The sequence below is a fragment of the Cricetulus griseus genome, chromosome 4 (assembly GCF_003668045.3).
Source record: "Cricetulus griseus strain 17A/GY chromosome 4, alternate assembly CriGri-PICRH-1.0, whole genome shotgun sequence".
Classification (NCBI taxonomy): domain Eukaryota; kingdom Metazoa; phylum Chordata; class Mammalia; order Rodentia; family Cricetidae; genus Cricetulus; species Cricetulus griseus.
In genome coordinates, this window is record NC_048597.1 from 5,714,456 (window position 1) to 5,733,260 (window position 18,805).

At 45.1% G+C, this 18,805-nt stretch overlaps 1 protein-coding gene across 2 annotated transcripts in view; it reads right to left on the reverse strand.

The window, feature by feature from the left end:
- Window positions 1-18,493, reverse strand: part of Slc5a3 (solute carrier family 5 member 3) — a 28,678-nt gene extending 10,185 nt beyond the window's left edge. The window contains exon 1 of one of the 2 annotated variants that reach the window (XM_027415614.2): window positions 18,356-18,493. The gene's annotated coding sequence lies outside the window, so the exon portion shown is untranslated. Of the gene's footprint in view, window positions 1-223; window positions 1,299-18,355 lie in introns of those variants that run through there. The other variant, XM_027415615.2, reaches the window with a different exon arrangement.
- Between the last annotated feature and the right edge of the window lie 312 nt (window positions 18,494-18,805).

An 18,805-nucleotide genomic window follows, 5' to 3' on the forward strand; every position in this document is an offset into this window, starting at 1 on the left:
TGCAAGGCAGCAAAGACAAAAGACAAAGATTGAATTAGAGGAGTGTCTCATCAAGCGATGAGGAAACTTTTAATCGAGCAAACATGGCGCAACATTTGTTATAAAAAGAAAAACACTTTTATAATACACTTTAATAACTACAGCAAAGCGCAAGCTATACTGTCACAGAGGATAGTGATAGCAGCCATTGTTCTGAGCTAAAAACAAAAGAATCATCAATCACCTCACTTCTCAAGCAGCAACTGGCCACCATGTAGCATAATCGTTCCTTGTCTGGCTATAGCCATCTCTACTCGGAACAGGAATCAAGATGTTAGAGCACCCTAGGGGGAAAGGGAACACTAAATTTTCCTAACAAAGCAAAACAGATCTTCAAACCATTGCAGTGATGGGGGAGGGGCTGACATCATGGCTAGCTAGGTCCTAGATGCAATAGCAGGTACATTTACAAGGTGTTACCATCTACCTGAGAGGTTAAACGTTCCTACTGTAAATGTATAGCCGCAGGGAACCTAGACTTATCAACAGCTGGTGAGAAACGAGACACCCTACACAAAAATGCTACCACACACAACTTTCCAAACTTCCAGCTGCCCTCACAAGCTCTCTGACAAGCAGGTGTTGAGAGGGATAAAAAGAAAACTTTAGAATAACAACTTCTTTCCCTTCTTTCTTCCTTTCTTCAGGCAGTAACCGCCCTGCCCCCCAAAAATCTTAGAAGACAAAAGTATTGCACTCAAGGTTTGATTTTATAGGACACTTTTCAGTACTGTAATATGCCTAATTCTTGATGAAACGCAAAGGGAGACTTTCTGGAAGAATGAATAATTTGATTATTCTGTCTTCCAAGCCCAAACAAAATAGTTGTTAACTGTTAAATCATCTTCAATAAATCCATCTGACATTTTTCAGTTCTGAATTAAGATCACTCTGTAAAACACACATTTAAACATGAATAAAATCAAATACATAAGCCTAATGGCTCTCCTCTTAGTCAAGAAACAAATCCTCAAACTTCAGTTAATTATAAAAGTAGCTGACAGATCAATAAGAATACTGGTATTATTCAAAATAATATGGTCACATGTTAACATCCAAGTGCTTCTGTTTATCACTGAGGAAACTTCAAAATAAATGGTGTTCCATGCTGAAAAAAAAAAAAACTGTTGTTTCTGATAAACTAGGCATTTTCTTTAAAAACAAAACAAAAACTGTAAACTTAGGAGTCATGAAGCCACAAATAAAAATAAGACCACTTTTCTCAAAACTTCTTGAAACAAAACTGTACATTTAGGGCTGGAGAGATGGCTCAGAGGTTAAGAGCACTGACTGCTCTTCCAGAGGTCCTGAGTTCAATTCCCAGCAACCACATGGTGGCTCACAACCACCTTGAATGAGATCTGGTGCCATTTTCTGGAGTGCAGATATACGTGGAAGCAGAATGTTGTATATATAATAAATAAATAAAAATCTTTAAAAAAAAAAAACTGTACATTTAAAAACTTGATCACTCTCTCACCAGAAAGAAAGGCAGTAAGAGTTGTTTGCTAAAGGCCAGAGCCCTACTACACTCAAGCAGGTCAGATCCATACTGTTCCCTAAGGAATGCCAGTTCTGTCACTTCCAGCTCTCTTTTGGTAAAAGCACACAATAATTACACTTACATTAAAAATACAAATGAAACCGCATTAAAATCCCACCTCCTGAAAACCATGTCAGTAACAAGATTTTGCCGAAAGCAAATCAAAACAACCTCAGGTACATATTTATGTCATTACTTCATACCTGCCAAATCCTGAAGCTGATCCTATTTTATGACTGCTTTCCCAATCCTCCAAATCTTTCGAGTTTAACTGCCCCCCCAAAAAACAACCTCCAAAATGTGAGTAAGCTCTACAAATGCTTCAATACACAGTGGGAAGAGGCCAGTCACAAGGTACTGACTTCAGTGGAGACCAGGTGTGCCCTTGTCACTTGTTCACCTACAAAGGAAAAGCCCTGCTGGCTCCAAGGATCTTCACACACAGCTCTTCTTGGTAGAAGCTTACTGTATTTTCCAAGGTCTGAGCATTTGTCTAGAGGGCAGAGGAGGAGGGGTTGGTTTCTAACCCTGTTGATATAGCAGCTTATGTGCTGACAAAGTAGACACGTCCTGTTTCTGTCACTAGAAATCAGTTCTAGCATCAGTGTTTCTCTGTCAGGTGTGACTACAGCGTCAGCTCAGCTACACTCTGCTTCCCAAGTAATGCTCACCTGGCTCAAATTCCCACACAAGGCCCCAGTCCTCACTTCCTCACATAGGCCTTCACAGTGAATAGCAGATTGGCCAAATTGGAGCTCAGAGCTGTCAAGTGCGGGGATTTCAAGGCTTGCCACGGTGTAACCCCAGCACTATGGACACTGAGGCAAAGGACTGTTCCAGTCCCTGGCTAGCCTCGGCTACTGTGAGACTATATCAAAAAAAACAGAAAGTGTGTTCCTTCCTTCTTTAGGTCCTTCCAAAGCCACAGCTCAGGGCCTCCCATGAGGCCCTGGCCTGGCCTGCAAGTATGTTTTTTAGAGTTTTCCAACTTAAAATACAAAATACAGCTGGGCAGTGGCAGTGCACACCTTTAATCCCAGCACTCAGGAGGCAGAGGCAGGAGGATCTTTGTGAGTTCGAGACCAGCTGGTCTACAAGAGTGAGTTCCAGGACAGCCTCCAAAACCACAGAGAAACCCTGTCTCGAAAAACCAAAAAAAGAAAAAGAAAAAAAAAAAAAAATACAGACCTCAGAAAGGAAAGTAATGAAAACAGGCCCATTCAGCTTGTAGAACAAGAAGAACATTACAGAGCAATGACCACACACTTCAAATGTCAGACATGATCATCACAGCCTGGGGTCTCAGCCTTTCAGGAAGAGACCTATTTCACATTTCTTTAAGGAGGAGGGAACCTAAATAGATTACACCTGAGTTTTGTATATTTTTATATTTAAAGAGAGATCAGCAGTAGCACCATGAGTAACAACAGGCCCAGAGTTCCTTTATTTTAGAAAGAATACACATGGAAATGCCTCCAGCTAACATGCAACTTCTTAGACGGTGTTCTGTGTTCATAAGCCTTCTTTCACAATTAACAATTCAGGTGTTTCCTTGATACAACATTTTTTAAAAAAGAAAAACAACAAGAATATTTGGAGCTAGAAGAAACCATCCTGAGTGATGTAACCCAGACACAGAAAGACAAACTCGATTAAGGACTCACTCATAAGTGAATATTAGATAAAGCAAAGGATAACCAGACCACAATCCACAGCTCCAGAGAAGCCAGGTAACAAGGAGGACCTAAGAGAGATATACGTGGACCCCCTAGAAGGGGAAAGAGACAACATCTCCTGAGTATACTGGGAGCACAGCGGGGTGGGGAAGAGTAGCGAGGGGAGAGGAGAACATGGATCAGGAAGGTCGAGTCAGGGGAGGGATAGAGAGGGAGAGCAGGGAAAGAGATACCTTGATAGAGGAAGCCATTATGGGGTTAACGAGAAACTTAGCACTAGGGAAATTCCCAGAAATCCACAAGGATGAACCCAGCTAAGATGCTAAGCAATAGTGTAGAGGGTACTTTAACTGCCCTTCCCCTATAATCAGATTGATGACTACCTTAAAAGCCATCCTAGAACCTTCATCTAGTAACTGCTGCAGGCAGAAGCAGAGATCCACAGCCAAGCACTGGGCCAAACTTCTGGAGTCCAGTTGTAGAGAGGGAGGATCGATAATATGAGCAAAGGGGTCAAGACCATGCTGGGGAATCCCACAGAAACAGCTGACCCAAGCAACTGGGAGCTCACTGACTCTGGACTGACAGCTGGGGAACCTGCAGAAAACTGAACTGGGCCCCCTGAATGTGGGTGACAGTTGTGGGCTTGGGCAGTTGATGGGGCTGCTGGCAGTGGAAGCAGTATTGATCCTTAGTGCATGAGCCGGCTTTTTGGAGCCCATTCCCCATGGAGGGATAGCTTGCTCAACCTAGATACAGGGCCCAAATGAAATGACAGACTGATGATTCTCCATGGGAGGCCTCACCCTCTCTGAGGAGTGGATGGGGGTGGAAGAATAGTAGGGAGAGTAGGAAGACAGGAGGGAGAGAGAACTGGGATTGGTATATAAGATTGTTTTAAAAATAAAAGAACATTTGGGATGTACAGAAATGGTCCCCCAGTAGTGATGAACTGATCAGGCTAATTTCAAATAGAAAGGTATTCTGAAATAGTAGGATTTACCCCACTCAAATCACAGGAAATGTGCCACTTTTTGTTTCACACTGAATCAGAATGCAGACCTGATGGTCATGTATTTAGAGGACTTAAACCAAAGAGAGAAGAGAAATGCACAGGGTGCTACTCTGATCAACTAGAAAGAGAATCAGGTGAGACCCAACTCTTAACTCTTCCAGGAGTTACAAAACACAAAAACAGAACTAGTTCAGCAACCAAATCTCAGTTCTACTGTCAACCAGGAAATGATTCTGTACCAATCTATAAAAACCAGGATGTACTTATCTAAAAGGAAAAGCCACAGTCATAAAAACCAAACAGGGAACAAGGAAAACTATCATCAAGCTCAGAGGGGGCTCCTGTCACAACTTCAAGACAAAGGTGAGCTAACGAAGCATGGATCAGCAATTCTCAAACTGTGAGTCATGATCTTTGGGGGCCATGTGTCAGAGATCCTGCATACCAGGAGTTTACATTACGATTCGTAACAGTAGCAAAATTACAGCTATGAAGTAGCAACAAAATCATTTTACGGTTGGGGGGGTCACAACAACCTGAGGAACTGTGTTAAAGGGTCGCATCGTTAGGCAGATTGAGAGCCACTGGCATAGAAGTGACCAACTGCACCATCCTTAGCTTTGCGCTAAGGAATAACCTGCAGGGGTCCCCAGCACCATCAGTGACACAAGTGAAAGATACTCAGTTACCACCTCGTAATTTAAGGGTCTTGTAACCACATCACTGTCACGTGAGCACACTCAAAGCAACAGATGGCATGAATCAGTAAAGGGGTAAGTGGGTTTAGGGGACCAGGACAGAGATGACAGTACTACACAGAGGACAGCAAGAAACAGAGACTCTGTCACCTCCTAACTGCAGCAGTGTGTCTCTGTGAACTTCAACTGTGGTGCCAGCTCCTCAGGGCATAACAAACATGGACAAAGTTCCTCACTCTGCCCACTACAACAGGCTGGTGGCTCGGCTCAATCTTGTCTCTCCAACCTCAATGGACTTGGAATGTGACGTGGTCTTTAAAAATGTAACTGTCATCTGTGCTCGAGGGAGTTCAGATCTTCACAAATGTTATTCACATATAAAATAAATGGACAAAGTCAAACAATGTATTCAACATGCAAAATTCACTTACAAATGCCTTAAAGAGGGTCCTTCCCAGCCACTTCATAGTATCAGCTCCAACTTAGATCACTCGTTCAAGGAAAACACCAAACCTTACACAGTCTTAGGGTTTTTATACACATTTCACTTTCTGTCATCTGGAGTCAAAGTCTAGTAGAGAAAATTCTGTGAGTGAAATAATTATGTTGCTTAATGCAAATCATGAAGCCCTCACGTGGCTGTGAGAACAATAACCTGTGTGGTCTCGGGCTCAAGACTTGCCTTTCTCTCCCCTTTAGGTCTCTGTCCCCTGACCACCTCAATCCCTCCTACCCTAATTTCCTCTATAGCATCCTCTAATGCACTGCACAGCTGTGTGAGCACCCGGGCACCCCTGAGCAGGCGACTCCTTCACAAGTAGGACTCTGAGACAGCCAGACTCCCAACCTCCTGCACAGCCCCCAAAGCGCCAAGACGGGCTTTGTAAGCAGTATGAGGGCAGACTTCAAAGGTCAAAAGAATACATTACCTCCTGCCCTCAATTTCCAGGAGCTACAAGTAAGTGTATGCAGAATGTCAGGCCAGTCAGTCAAAGCAAGAAAGCCCTTTGTTGAGATAAAAATGTTGGCAGGTCCACAGCAGTGTACCCTGTGTCTGGAGGAGCCACCAGCTCCCACCACCACTCCTTCACTGTACTAACTCCATTTCGGAACAGTTACACATGTCAGTGCTGCTGTGTGGCTTCCTTGTGTTTGTTCTTTTCTGATGATTGCTCCCACACACTCTCAAGGCAGGCAGCAGGTCCCTAAGCTCAAGCTATACAAATGCAAGCTCAAGTTTCCTGGGGACGGCAATGTAAGAAGAACTTTTACCTTCTCATTCCCCTCTCCAACACAACTGAGTAACAACCACTAGTGCCGGGTACTTATCCCTGAGCCTCCCACACGCTAGGCAAACAATCACCCAATTACAGCCCAGATGAAGATGGTTCCTGCATCAGCACCGAACACCAGCACGCAGTACCATTACTTACAGTGCATGGAGACGCTCTCCCAATACTCACAAAGACTCAAGTAGCAGGTGCAATTATGCCCAGCTTACAGGTAAGAAGACTGAGGAGCTGTGCATGCAGCCCAGTGGTGCAGCGCTTGCCTGGCATGTGCAGGGCCCTGCGTTTGAATCCCAGTAATACTAAAACAAACTGAGGAGCAGTCTCAAGGTTCACTGGAGTACAAGAACACCTTCTCTGAAGCAGATGCAAAAGTACATCCTTCTGCAGCACTCTTCAGGAAGATACACACAGAGACGGCAGACACAAACACACATCAGGAAAAATCCAAGCAACTGATGCAAGAGAGAAGGAAAACATGAGAAAAACCAACATTTACAGGCCACACCCGCCCCGGACAATAATGTCTCTGTAGTGATGGCAACCCATGCTAGCACTCTTGGGAAAAAAGCTGATGTGAACTTTCAAATGGATGGGTGTCTGTATTCACTGGTAATCAGTCTGGTCTCTACAAGACAGTCAGTCACATGACCTCTTCCTGGAATGCTATCACCAAAACCATGTAAATACTCCACAAAATGCAAACTCAACTACTCTGTTTGTTTTTTCAAGCCAGGGTTTCTCTGTGTAACTTTGGTTTTCCTTGAACTTGCTCTGCAAACCAGGCTGGCCTCGAACTCAGAGATCTGCCTACCTCTGCTGGGATTAAAGGCCTGTGCCACAACCACCCAGTTAGGCACTGAAATCACTGCCACCAGCTTCCAGAAAATATTCACGAAAACTCACAAAACACTGGACAGAGTGGATGGATGCACTATTATTAGCAGCATCGTGAGACCAACACAAAGTGTAACACATTGAACTTGGCTTGAATTCAGTTTGGAATAAACAATTGTAAACAGACAATACCAAACGTTAAGGTAGCATGAAGTTGCAGTGGCTGTTTTTAAAGATACATAATAGTAAATGTTCACAGGAGAAGCGGTATATTCATCTCTGCCTAAAGTCCTCCATCAGTAACGGATTAGAATACTAAACTCAGCAGGTAACTGCCGAAGAGCAAAATGTCCAGTTTCAAGTCTGTTACTCCATGCATCACGTATTTAAAAAGAAAAAGACGTACCATTCACCATCAAGTAATTTAATGTGTGTCACCCTAACCAGGTAACCGCTCACTATCCTCCATATCGCATCTACCTCTAATCACAAGAAAGAATTACAGAAAACCCCTAAATAATGGGTTCTGCACAACACCACTTGGAAAGGGCTGTAGACTGCCCAAGGAAAGCAAACAATAAAATACAGTCCTTGACTTAATACATTTTAGCATAAACTGAATGCTGTACCAATTTTAAATGCAATGCTTGCACTGCACTAAGACTCCTGACAGGTAGCATCAAAATATGAATCACTCAGGTGCTGAATTAAAAACAGAGACATATGATTTCTAACAATAAGTGACCTAAATGAAAACTATGAAACGGACTATCAAATGAGCTGTTCCTCTAACAGTTTGAAACTGTAAGGATTAAAGAAAACATAAAACACACTTCCAAAAAAGCTAACAGTAGTAGAGCTGCTGGGGGTCGATGGACCTGTCAGAGCTGGGTGATGGTGCTAACTATACCTGAACCGTCTCACACCTACAGCCAGTTCGAATGCACACCTCAAGGCACTGTTGGAAAGATTACCAATTAGAGACCTGTGGAGATGAGGAGGATATCGCTCAGCAGGAAGCCTGTGGGAAGCCCTGGGCCAATCCCAAACACCCCAACACTTGAGATGCGAACCCAGGAGAGTAAGACAGTCAAGGCCATCCTTGGCCACAAGTGTGAGAATAGCCTGAAATACACAAGACCCTATCAGAAGGTGGGCCAAGTTGAATGGGGAAAAAGCACTAAACAATTCTATGCCCGTCAACTCTGTCAAGGAAGGCTTTTCTAAGTTAGACTTAGCAGCAGAAGCAGCCGTCCCCGTTTAGCGAATACGTATTTATGCAATTGCATCAAGACCTCAGCCCGTCTCACCAAGTTCCCATCTTGCCTGAACATCCTAACTGTAATGGAACTCAGGCCATTCTGTTCCTTTTCCTGACTCCTATTTCTTTATGGCATTTGCTAGTGTGTCTCCTGCTAGAAAACTATCAACACTGAAACTTCATTTTATTGGCCTCACATTGTAGTACTGGCACCTAGTAGTGACCCGAAATAGATGCAAACTGCCTTCCTCAACATAAAAGGACTTTGACTACAGTATAGCTGTAAGGCCCACCATTAGATGCAGTCACCAAAGGAAGGCATGACTCCCCACTTAAGACTGCCAGAATCCCAGCCTGGCTAAGCTGTGTGGTGCTGGACATCCCTTTCTTCTGCCTGTGCAGTGTAAACCACACTCATCTTCAAGATGTTAATGAACCCAGAGTGACGGAAAAGTGCACAAATGCATGTTCACACAACTGCATCTGCTTCAGTCATCACGAAGATTAGGCTGTACTAGGGCTAATACCCATATGGCCTAACGCAGTGAAACTCAAACAGGTCAACACCATAGCTCACCTTCATGGGTGTGTGTGTGTAGCTCACCTTCATGGGTGTGTGTGTGTGTGTGTGTGTGTGTGTGTAAAAGTTAATCAGGTCAATGTCATAATTCATTTCACCTTCATGATGTGGGAAGGAGGGAAGGAGGGAGGGAGGGAGTTCAACCTACTTGGTTCCTGTTTTACGTTCCTAGAAACCTGCTCCTAGAACACATGCTACATGGCTTTTCTACGCCCACATGACAACACAGATGCTTTTACAATCTTCCTAGCAGACCAGTCTAACTCTATGAAGCCAATGCCTCCTCTGAAAGTGTCCTAACTTCCCCTAAGATACAGAGCTTTTTCTCGAGAAACAAAACTAAGCGGAAACAGGGTAACTGGGCAGTATCTGGAAGGACCCTGAGTCAGCAAAAGGCAAGCACGGTGATGCCGATGGTGAGCGCAGCTGGGCTTTCCTCCTCTGTCAGCTAAGACAACAGAAAGGTCTCAAAGTCCAGGGACCATTTCAGAGGTGCTTTCCTGTGGATATCAGAAGAATGAGACCTTTAAAACTCTAGAAGTAACCTCCAATGATTTCACCCTAGTCAAACAAAATACTTAACAAAAAGGGCATCAGGAGAAGTTCCAAGTTTTCTTCACTATTCTTCTCTCACAGATTGAATTTGAAAGAAAAAAAACAGAACTTACTTGGTCCACACACAGAGTGGACTTCTTGTGAGACCAGAAGTGCTCCAAGTCCTTACGCTTGGCTGCCCCTGTCAGAACCTCGCTGACTTACCATTCTGAGCTCACAAACTCCATACAGGTCCTTCCTCGAGACAGCTAACAAAACAAGGGCAAGCAGTACATCAACAAGAGAAACACAGGCAACCTACACAGGACCATTGACTTAACAAGAGCAAGCAATTGAAAAGGCAAACAGGAGCAGAATTTGTCTATGCCAGGCAAATAGCCTACACTCAAATTTAGCTTTTCACTTGCCAACTGAAACTCACCTTAAAACGGAATCAAAACCAGCACCCAATGGATGTTTTATATCTGTAATGTGTGTCTCAGAGCCATCACCCACTTCTGTGCTTTTCTAGCAGAAACAACAACTGCACACTACTGATGAGAGCCTGTTCCCAGCCACCGTTGAACATGCCTGGCTCCACACTCCTCCTCACAAGGACAATGTTCTCACACTGGGCTACATACACAGCAATCTGGCTCCTACAGTTGCAGCTGACATATCAAAGAATTTGATGGCCAGAACTGGTGTCAAGAAGAACATTTTTTACAAGTGAAATCTAAACAAAGCCAAATACAGGAGCTGTTGGTTGGGGGCGGGGGAGCTGTCAGTCAAGTGCCAGTTTGTGAAGACTGAGGGCGCCAGATACTTCAGTAAGTCTGTGCTTTCTATTTGCAATACCCTTTTTAAGTTCTTACCTAGGCACCAATTTCTTGGGTATTCACAGAGTTGGTAAAGATAACTTTAACAGAGACACTATAATCACAGAAGAAATCATTAGGGCAAAGGAGTCAAACAGGTCAACTGAACCATAGGCCAAAAGATACACTCACAAAACCTGGATCTCAGGTTTCAAATTTGCAATTTGATGTTGGGTATCTGGAATAGGGGTAAAGAAGGGAGAAAGACAAAAAGAAAAAATTAGTTGAGGTACTAACTTAGTTTCCACTCTACAGAAATACGAAGCCTAGTCACAAATGAAAACTCAGAAGCAGCTCACGGTTTCCTAATGCTATACTCTAAGGGTCACAGTTCAGCTATTGTCATCTTCCACACAAAGCATCACCATAGAAGTACTGTTTCAGATCCCTAGGAAATTAATAACATGGTACAAATCAAATAGATCTGATTAACAACAGGGTATGGTAGCTTACCCATGTAACACCAGAACTTGGGAGGCTGAGGCAGAAGGAATGCCATGAATCACAGGCCAGCCTGAGTTATGTAATGAGTTACAAGCCAGTTTGGCTAACATAGTTGAAATTCTACCTGTTGAGAAGGGTAAAAAAGACAAAGGAAAAACAAAAAGTAGAGCTAAATATGTTTGAAATAATCCAACAATCAAGAAAGTGTAGGTTGTAGAAAATTCCATTTCTCACACTGTCAGACTATACTTAAGTTATACGGAACTCTGAAGCCCCTACATGTATACTTTAGCCTAAATGGCCTCACATAACCCAGCAATCTGAAACAGGACTGCAGTATTTTAAGAACTGAACATGCTTGGCGTTTACTGAGTAGCTATTAGTTCTATTATAAATCAATGACACACAAACAAGGTGGGCTTGGTCTACATAAATGCTCAAAGAGGTTTAAACCAGCCACTGAAACCCAAGTATCTAAGTCAGAAATTACAAAATGAGAGCTCTAGCTGATCCAGACACATTTCATTTGGCCCATGGAGCCAACACTTTGAAAATCTGATTTCCTATAAAACCTGGATTTCCCCAAAGCAATACAGAGAAACCCTGTCTCGAAAAACCGAAAGAAAGAAAGAAAGAAAGAAAGAAAGAAAGAAAGAAAGAAAGAAGGAAGGAAGGAAGGAAGGAAGGAAGGAAGGAAGGAAGGAAGGAAGGAAAGAAGGAAAACTAAACAAAACAAAACCTGGATTTCTATAAGGAAGCAAGAGAAAACAGATGATGAGCCCCAGCTCATATGTGCGGTGACAGACTGGAGCAACCAGACAGACTGGACCAACCAGACAGACTGGAGCAACCAGACAGACTGGAGCAACCAGACAGACTGGAGCAACCAGCACCAGCACCACTAATCAGACACTGACTGAGCAAGGGTTGCATTTCAGTCTTGGATGTTGATACAATAAACAAAGTAAGTTTATTTTATGTGTTGAGAAAGCTACTCTGAGGCACACTGGTCACCCACTTTCTACTTGACCTTCAAAGGCCTTCCAATAAGGATCACTCTTGTTGAGAAGAGAAACTGGGGTCTGAAATAGTTGAAAACCCTACAAGTTCTGTCTACCTCCGAAGAGCCTAACAGGTCTCCCCACTGCCAGGTCTTATGGACTCTACCATAGTGACCAGTATCTTTATTTAGGCTCCATGCTCATCTGTTCATTAGAAAACAAAAGCAGAGTACGCACTGAAGCAGAGGTCTTTTCATACCCGGTCACCCATCTCATCACCAACCACCGGCACAGCCCCCCTTCAATGTCTTAGTACATAAACTATATCCACTCGTCAGCCTTAACACGGGGACCAGAGCCCTTGCAGAACGGTGCCGATGACTCAGGTACAAATGCAGCATCTACAAGTCGCAGCCAGTTTCACTGCAGGAGAAAGCTCTATAAAGCAATCTACACACACAATCTGAGGCCACTGTCACTTGAGCCAGTATTTTAACCACTCACCTTGTATCAAGTCATTCTAAAGATCCCGACTTGGTTTTCAAAGTTTACCTTCATTTAGTCGGTTTATATGATATGCAAATTACTATAAAAACAAGATTTTCTGCCATAAGATCGTCTTGGAGGTCAGTGGAACTTTTGGGCAGAATACAACTCGTACAGTCCCAGGAAAGCTCCACTGACTTGACAGCAAACCTCTTGGCACAGAAGGTCCCCATGCTCTAACCTCTCAGAACTACAGACAGCAGTGACCTGCAAAGGCAGCTGGAGAACCTATGTGCACTCAGCACAGGAGAACGGGAACACACCTGACCCTAACGGCTGGACTCGAGCACAGGCGATAAGGTGCATTCGCCAATGGCTGTTAGTACACGTATAGAGTAAACCATGTGGAAAAAGAGTGCTCACAATGGGAACACTACTGTCTACATTATTGACAGTGTAATGCCTTGATGCCTGTTTAAGGCAGCAAGTGAGTTTCCATGGAAGTGGTGTAGTAACATGGAAAGGGAAGACATTCCAAACCGAGAAGGCAACGTGACCCTTGCACAAAGAAAACAAAAGGGAACTGTAGATACAGGGATCCACAATTTTGTTACACAGCAGTGATGATGTTAGAAAAAAACAGGTTGGAATTATACCAGAGACCACTGTGATGTCACACTTCACTCTGTCTTCTCAGAAAAGAGTGGGCCATGTGCCCCAATTCAGTGTGTTCACACCATCAACTAGTGTGAAAACCAGATACCCAATGCCACACATGCTATTTCCTTATTAAAATTCATCTGAGGTTTGTTAGAGCATTTCAAGAACAAACCTTTGCACTCTAATAGTGTATTTATGAGTACTAACCGTTCTCAGTGACACACAAGAAGAAACCACTAAGAAACTGCAAGAATCCAAGAATGCTCATCTAACCCTGAAAACACAAGGGACTGAGACTACAGGAAGAGAAAGTTCCCAGCCTGGACAACAGAAACAGGTAAAGCAACTAACAGGTGATTCTGGAAACCACAGTCCATTAAGTTTTGAACCACACTGAGTTTGAAATGTCAGCTTGGGGCTTCATTCGAAAAGCACACATCACCTAAATGGTCAAAGGTGTAATTATGGGACAAGAAGAAGCATCAAAGAAGGACAGTAAGAAAATGGCACCATGAAAAAAAATCAAAAAAAAAAAAAAATGGCACCATGGAAAGCCAAGATAAACACTGAGCCTAGAAAACTGTACACTTCAAAGCAAAGCCAGCAAGGTGTACCTATAAAGACCTGGAAGACAAACTGAACAGGGCCACACTTCAATGCTACCTCACTGAGAGACGGTGCCATCGGGACTTTTCTCAGTTCCACACAGCCATAAACTACAGCTCAGTTTTCAACTATTGCATGTAAAACCCTTTCCGAGAATACTCACCAGAGAAAGGAGAGTGGGTGGGCCAATCTGCTGGCCTCTCCTTTAGAGTGGCGTAAGCACAGAGGGGGTGGGCTGACTGTCCAGCAGTTTTTCCTCTATGCAAATTTACAACTAATCAAGCATGTACTTAATTCCTTGAATTTGATTTCCCTATACAAAAATAATTACACAAGTTGACAACAAATCTGATGGTTTAACAATATAACCTTCTTAAATGAAATATTAAAAGGAGGAACCCTTTTCTCTTGAATATATAAACATACTATAAACAAATTCTACTACAAAGCCAGTTACTAAGTCAACTAGGAAGAATCTGACCATTAAACCAACTGCCAAAGATTTTTACATATATGAATAACCACAACGGCAGGCATTCTCCCCTCTCTACTCTTCCACTTTCACGTTCAGTGATTTAGTAGAAAAGCTACATATAAATACAACCTAGACTTTCAAACTCTACAGTGAGCATTAAGCATGAGTGTAAGAGTCCAATCAGGGTAGAAGGTGAACTTCTGACCTGAGTGTCAACTATACACACCATGTCTGATAGGGAGGGCTCCTTAATCCAAGCCATTCCTTGTTCCTTAGTTGCAGCTCATGGGCAGGAAGAGGACGCCTTCCTCTAGCACCTGCTGCTGCAGAGAGCTGGAACCCAAGAACTTAAATGCCAAACCAATGTACAGCTCTGTTCACAGAGCTGTTTTAAAATATGTAGCTTCAAGCACAGCATGAAGAGAGAGAATTAAAGATCCAAACTAAGCTGCTACAGTTGGGCCCAAAAGACAGAGAATGACTGACAGGATCACCTGACAGCTGGACTCTTCCACTCAAGCTTCTGTATGACTAATGACAGAAATCCCACCATGTCCTACTTATCTGTGAGTTCTGAAAGGCACCTACAAGGCAACCTATTCTAGCATCACTTCCCAAATATTCTAACTTAGTCACAACTCTAGAACAGCACAAAACTTTGGCCAAGCTGTCTTATCAAAAGGGCCCAGGTGAAAGAAACTTACAGAAACTCTTAGCCTCATTAGTGCCTTCTGCATCTTATAAAGTTCATTATCAGCACAGTCTTCTGTGCCTAACTCCACAGGGCACCAACACACTTTAGTGAGTTACTGTAATACAGAACTTGCTTTTCAGTGAAATTAAAAAGGAAGAGTATGAATATAACTTAATGTTTCAATGAGATAACTACCTATTTACCCCCACTGCTGCTCTTCTGAAACAGTTTCTTGTGCATTCCAGGAAGGCCTCACACTCACCATGCAGGCAAGGGTGACACTGTACTCCTAACCCTCCTATCTCCACTACCCAAGGCCACACCACTCAATCCCGATTTTTAAAAACCCCTATATATAAAAGAGCATATAAATGCTATCTTATTGTACATCTACTCATTTACTAATTAAACTAGTTATTACTTAAATCATTCATATGGTTCAAATCATTAAGTATGGTTTAAACTCACATAACAACTCTCCAGTGATGACGACATGATTACAAGAAAAGTATTTCCCCAGGGCTGTCACAAATCTATCCCAACTGTGGCAATCTTCTGACCCAACGTGTCTCTCAACTATGTGGCCAAAGAACATTTACACACTGCACAGATTTTTCTTCTTCTAAGAATTTCCTCTTCTACATCCACTTCGGGTATTAAAAACAAAAAAACCCTACAAAGTCCTTTAGGGCTGGGGTGTGGCTTCATCAACTTGTATCCACAACTATCTTTCCCCTACCTGAAATTAAGTAACTACAAAGTGAAGATAAACAGCTCTCTTCCCACTCAGGAGAAGCAACCAAGTAAGCAGTCTCTGCGCTCACTCACCAAAGCGCTCGGCCCCACCCCTGTCCTCCACAGATGGAAAAGGATGGATAGCAGACCACTCACCACCCCACAGGCCATGCATGTGAAAAAGAGATGCTGGGCCCTGAAGCTTGGTGGTCCCACTGCTGCTGTGTCCTTCCAGAAGCTAAGGAAGCCTGGGGTAGGAGGGCTTCCCAAGTCTGTGTCAGGTCTCTTCTATGAAGACCATCCCCGGCTGTTCTAAGCAACTACTTTTCAGATGGCCTGTCAGCTCCTTCAAAGCCCATTTTCACAATCACTTGTCACCGGGCCATATTCAGAAGTGAGTCACATTCTTACCTTACTTTTTATGCTAGAGAATACAGAAATTACAACTTTTTAATACATGAAAATCCAAGCCCAACGATCTCGAGAGAACTGTGGTCTGCACATATAAACACACAAACCTGGAAACGCAACAAAAACAAGGGGTCACAATAATCAACCCCCACTACGAAGTGAGGAGATGGCCCTAGAACTTCTACCCTGAGGTCTCACTCAGCCTGACAACTCTCACAGGCAACCCACTGAAAAGGCACTATGGGGGTGTCAACATGTATCTTTAAATTTAAACTCTGAAAGAGCAGCTGCAGTAAGTCAAGCTTGAGGTCAAACACAATAAAATAAGTCACAAAAGGGAAGACAAATTAGGACTGTTTGTAGGCAAAGAAGAAACAAAAGTATAACTCTGGGAGACAAAGGCTGGGAAACTAGTCTCTCAATTCCCTTTTCTGCTACCATGCTTAACGCACTCTCAGTTCAAAGAACACAAAATGCTTGGAAGGGAAAACACTGTTGTGTTAAAGGGTGCACTACCCAGTATCCAACATGCAGTTCAGAACTGAGGGTTCAGAGCCTGCCTGATATAGAAGGCAATTGCCCAAGGCTGGAATCACGGTTTCCCAGTGCCAACTTTCACTGTGTGAGCCGCCGTGGCATTTCATACTGAAACAAGTGCTTTTCCCTTTATACCCCCAATATCCTGTTAGAATTGAACTTTCTAAAATTGAAAGCAAACAAAATTGTCTAAAATCTGCACATCTTTGCCACTTGTTTATATACTCAGAACAAAAAACTGAGGTTTGTTACCGTTTAATCTTAGTTTATTTGGGTCAGAGGTCTCCTCAACACAACTTCCACACTGCTGGGTTCAAGAACTGTTGCTGCTGCCTTCTCTACCCCAGCATCCCTCTTAACTAGGGAGTGTTTGAACACCTACTTTTTTGTAAGCCAAGATTTCTGAGCAGGTTATTTTAATCAAAGTACACTCGATTTCTGAATTAGAATGATCTAAACACATATCTATACAGTAAAATGCATTTAGCCAATCTACTGGCAACCATGCTAAGCCAGAGTGCACTCTTTCAAAGGAATACAAAATTATGTCCCCACACCTGAGATCACCTGCTGCAACCTTACACCTGCCAAAGACAAGACGAAAAGGGATTTTAGTGGTCACATTTTTCAGTCTCTCACGATCACCGAAGAAGTGTATAGGGAGGCTCCAACTATTTCCACTTAGTCAGAAATGGTCCCTTTTAACATTCTGTACCCAGCCCCATCACGCCCATCCTTTTAGAGCTGTACAATCCAAGGGGGAAGGAGGGTGGAGAAAATATACTACCGAGGGGTGAAACAAGACAAAATTCTCCCGGAGCCGGGGAGCAAGACAGCTTGGGGACACAAGCTGGCATGCTGAGCAGCCCTCTGGGCCATCAGGAGGCTCTGCTGTCCCTCCCCAGATAAGCTGGTGTCAAGGTATACCTAATCTTTGTGCTATGTGTCTACTAAGTTGTCCAGGGCTTAGCCCACAATCCCTGGCTTACGTTTATTCAAACTGAAGTTACTACTTGAAATTGACCCAAAGCCCACATGTCCAGTGCTGAAGAGGGCTGCTTCCGATGTACAGGCAAGGTACAACGATGCTTTTGTTTTGTTTTAAATTATACCTGCTGGGGAAGGAGAGAGCACAAAAGCACACGCTACATTACCGAATTCTCTCAGGAGACTGAGGAGTGCCTGACTCAGAAGAGAGGACCAGAGGACGAAGAAGATAGCTGCCTCTGCCGCCGACCCCAGTCCGTGACCCGGCTGCTCGGTGGCTTATCATCCCTCCAAACCTGAAAGTCCCTACCTCAAGATCAATCAAAAGCTGGGGAAGGGCATGTCTTCGGGAGGCACAAGCAAGGCCACAACTTGGATGAATGAAACTGGGCTAAGGGTACCAGGAGCAGGATTTTCGCTGAAGTCAGAAAAAGAGAGGTCAAAGATTTTTTTTTTTTTTTTTTGCAGTGTGACAGCGGGAGACAAGCGTGTGGGGTACGCAGGCGGCACCGACAGGCTTTGGAGGAAGGTGGCATTGATCACAGACGCTGAGGACAGGCGATCAGGACGAGCGGCTTCTCGACGCGTGCGAGCAGAGCGGAGCGGGGCCGGCCTGGGCTCTCGCGTGTGTCCTCCCGCGGTCCTTGCACCCGACTCCGGAGGGCCGGGGTCCGCCTCGCCCCCTGCGAGCTTGGCACACCCCCTCCCCTCCCGTCCCTCCCCTCCCGCGACCGCGCACACGCGCGGGCACCGCCCCCCCTCCCGCGCGCACGCGGCCGCGCCGAGCGCCCGACCCATGCGCGCCCCTCCGCGCACCCGGCCTCCGTGGACCGCGCGAGGGGGGCCCGCCCGGTGTCCCGCTGGCCGGGACGCGGGGCTGGGGAGGCCCAGAAGCGGCGGCGGCGGGCGAGCGGGCGGGCGGGGCGGGGCGGGCCCGCGCGGGAACACGGTCTGAGGAAGGTCACTTACCCGCCGCATGGCTTTCAGAATCAAAGCCAACTCGTAGCGGGGCATGGCCCGGGACCGCGGTGCCGAGTCAGTCGGGGCGAGCCGGGGTGGCGAGGCGCCGAGGGCGGGGACGCGGGGCGCGGAGGGGGGACGAGAGCGGCAGGACGGTCGGCTCCCGGGCGGCGAAAGCACCGTGCGGCCGCGCGAGCCCGGCTTAAAGGCTCTGGCAGCTGCGCAGACGCCTCGCCCCGCCCACCGCGGCCCCGCCCACCGGGCCAGGCCCCGCCCCGCCCCTCGTCCGGAGGGCGTCCGCGCCTGCGCCTGCGCCTCCGCGGGAGCTCGCTCAACCTCCCGGACCGATCGTCGGTGCCCGAGCTTGCGGATCGCGGACACGGTCCGCAGCAGCCCGTGGGAGGCTGCATCCTCGCTCGACGCGCACCCGGTCGCCACCGCCTCCGCGCCTGCCAGCCT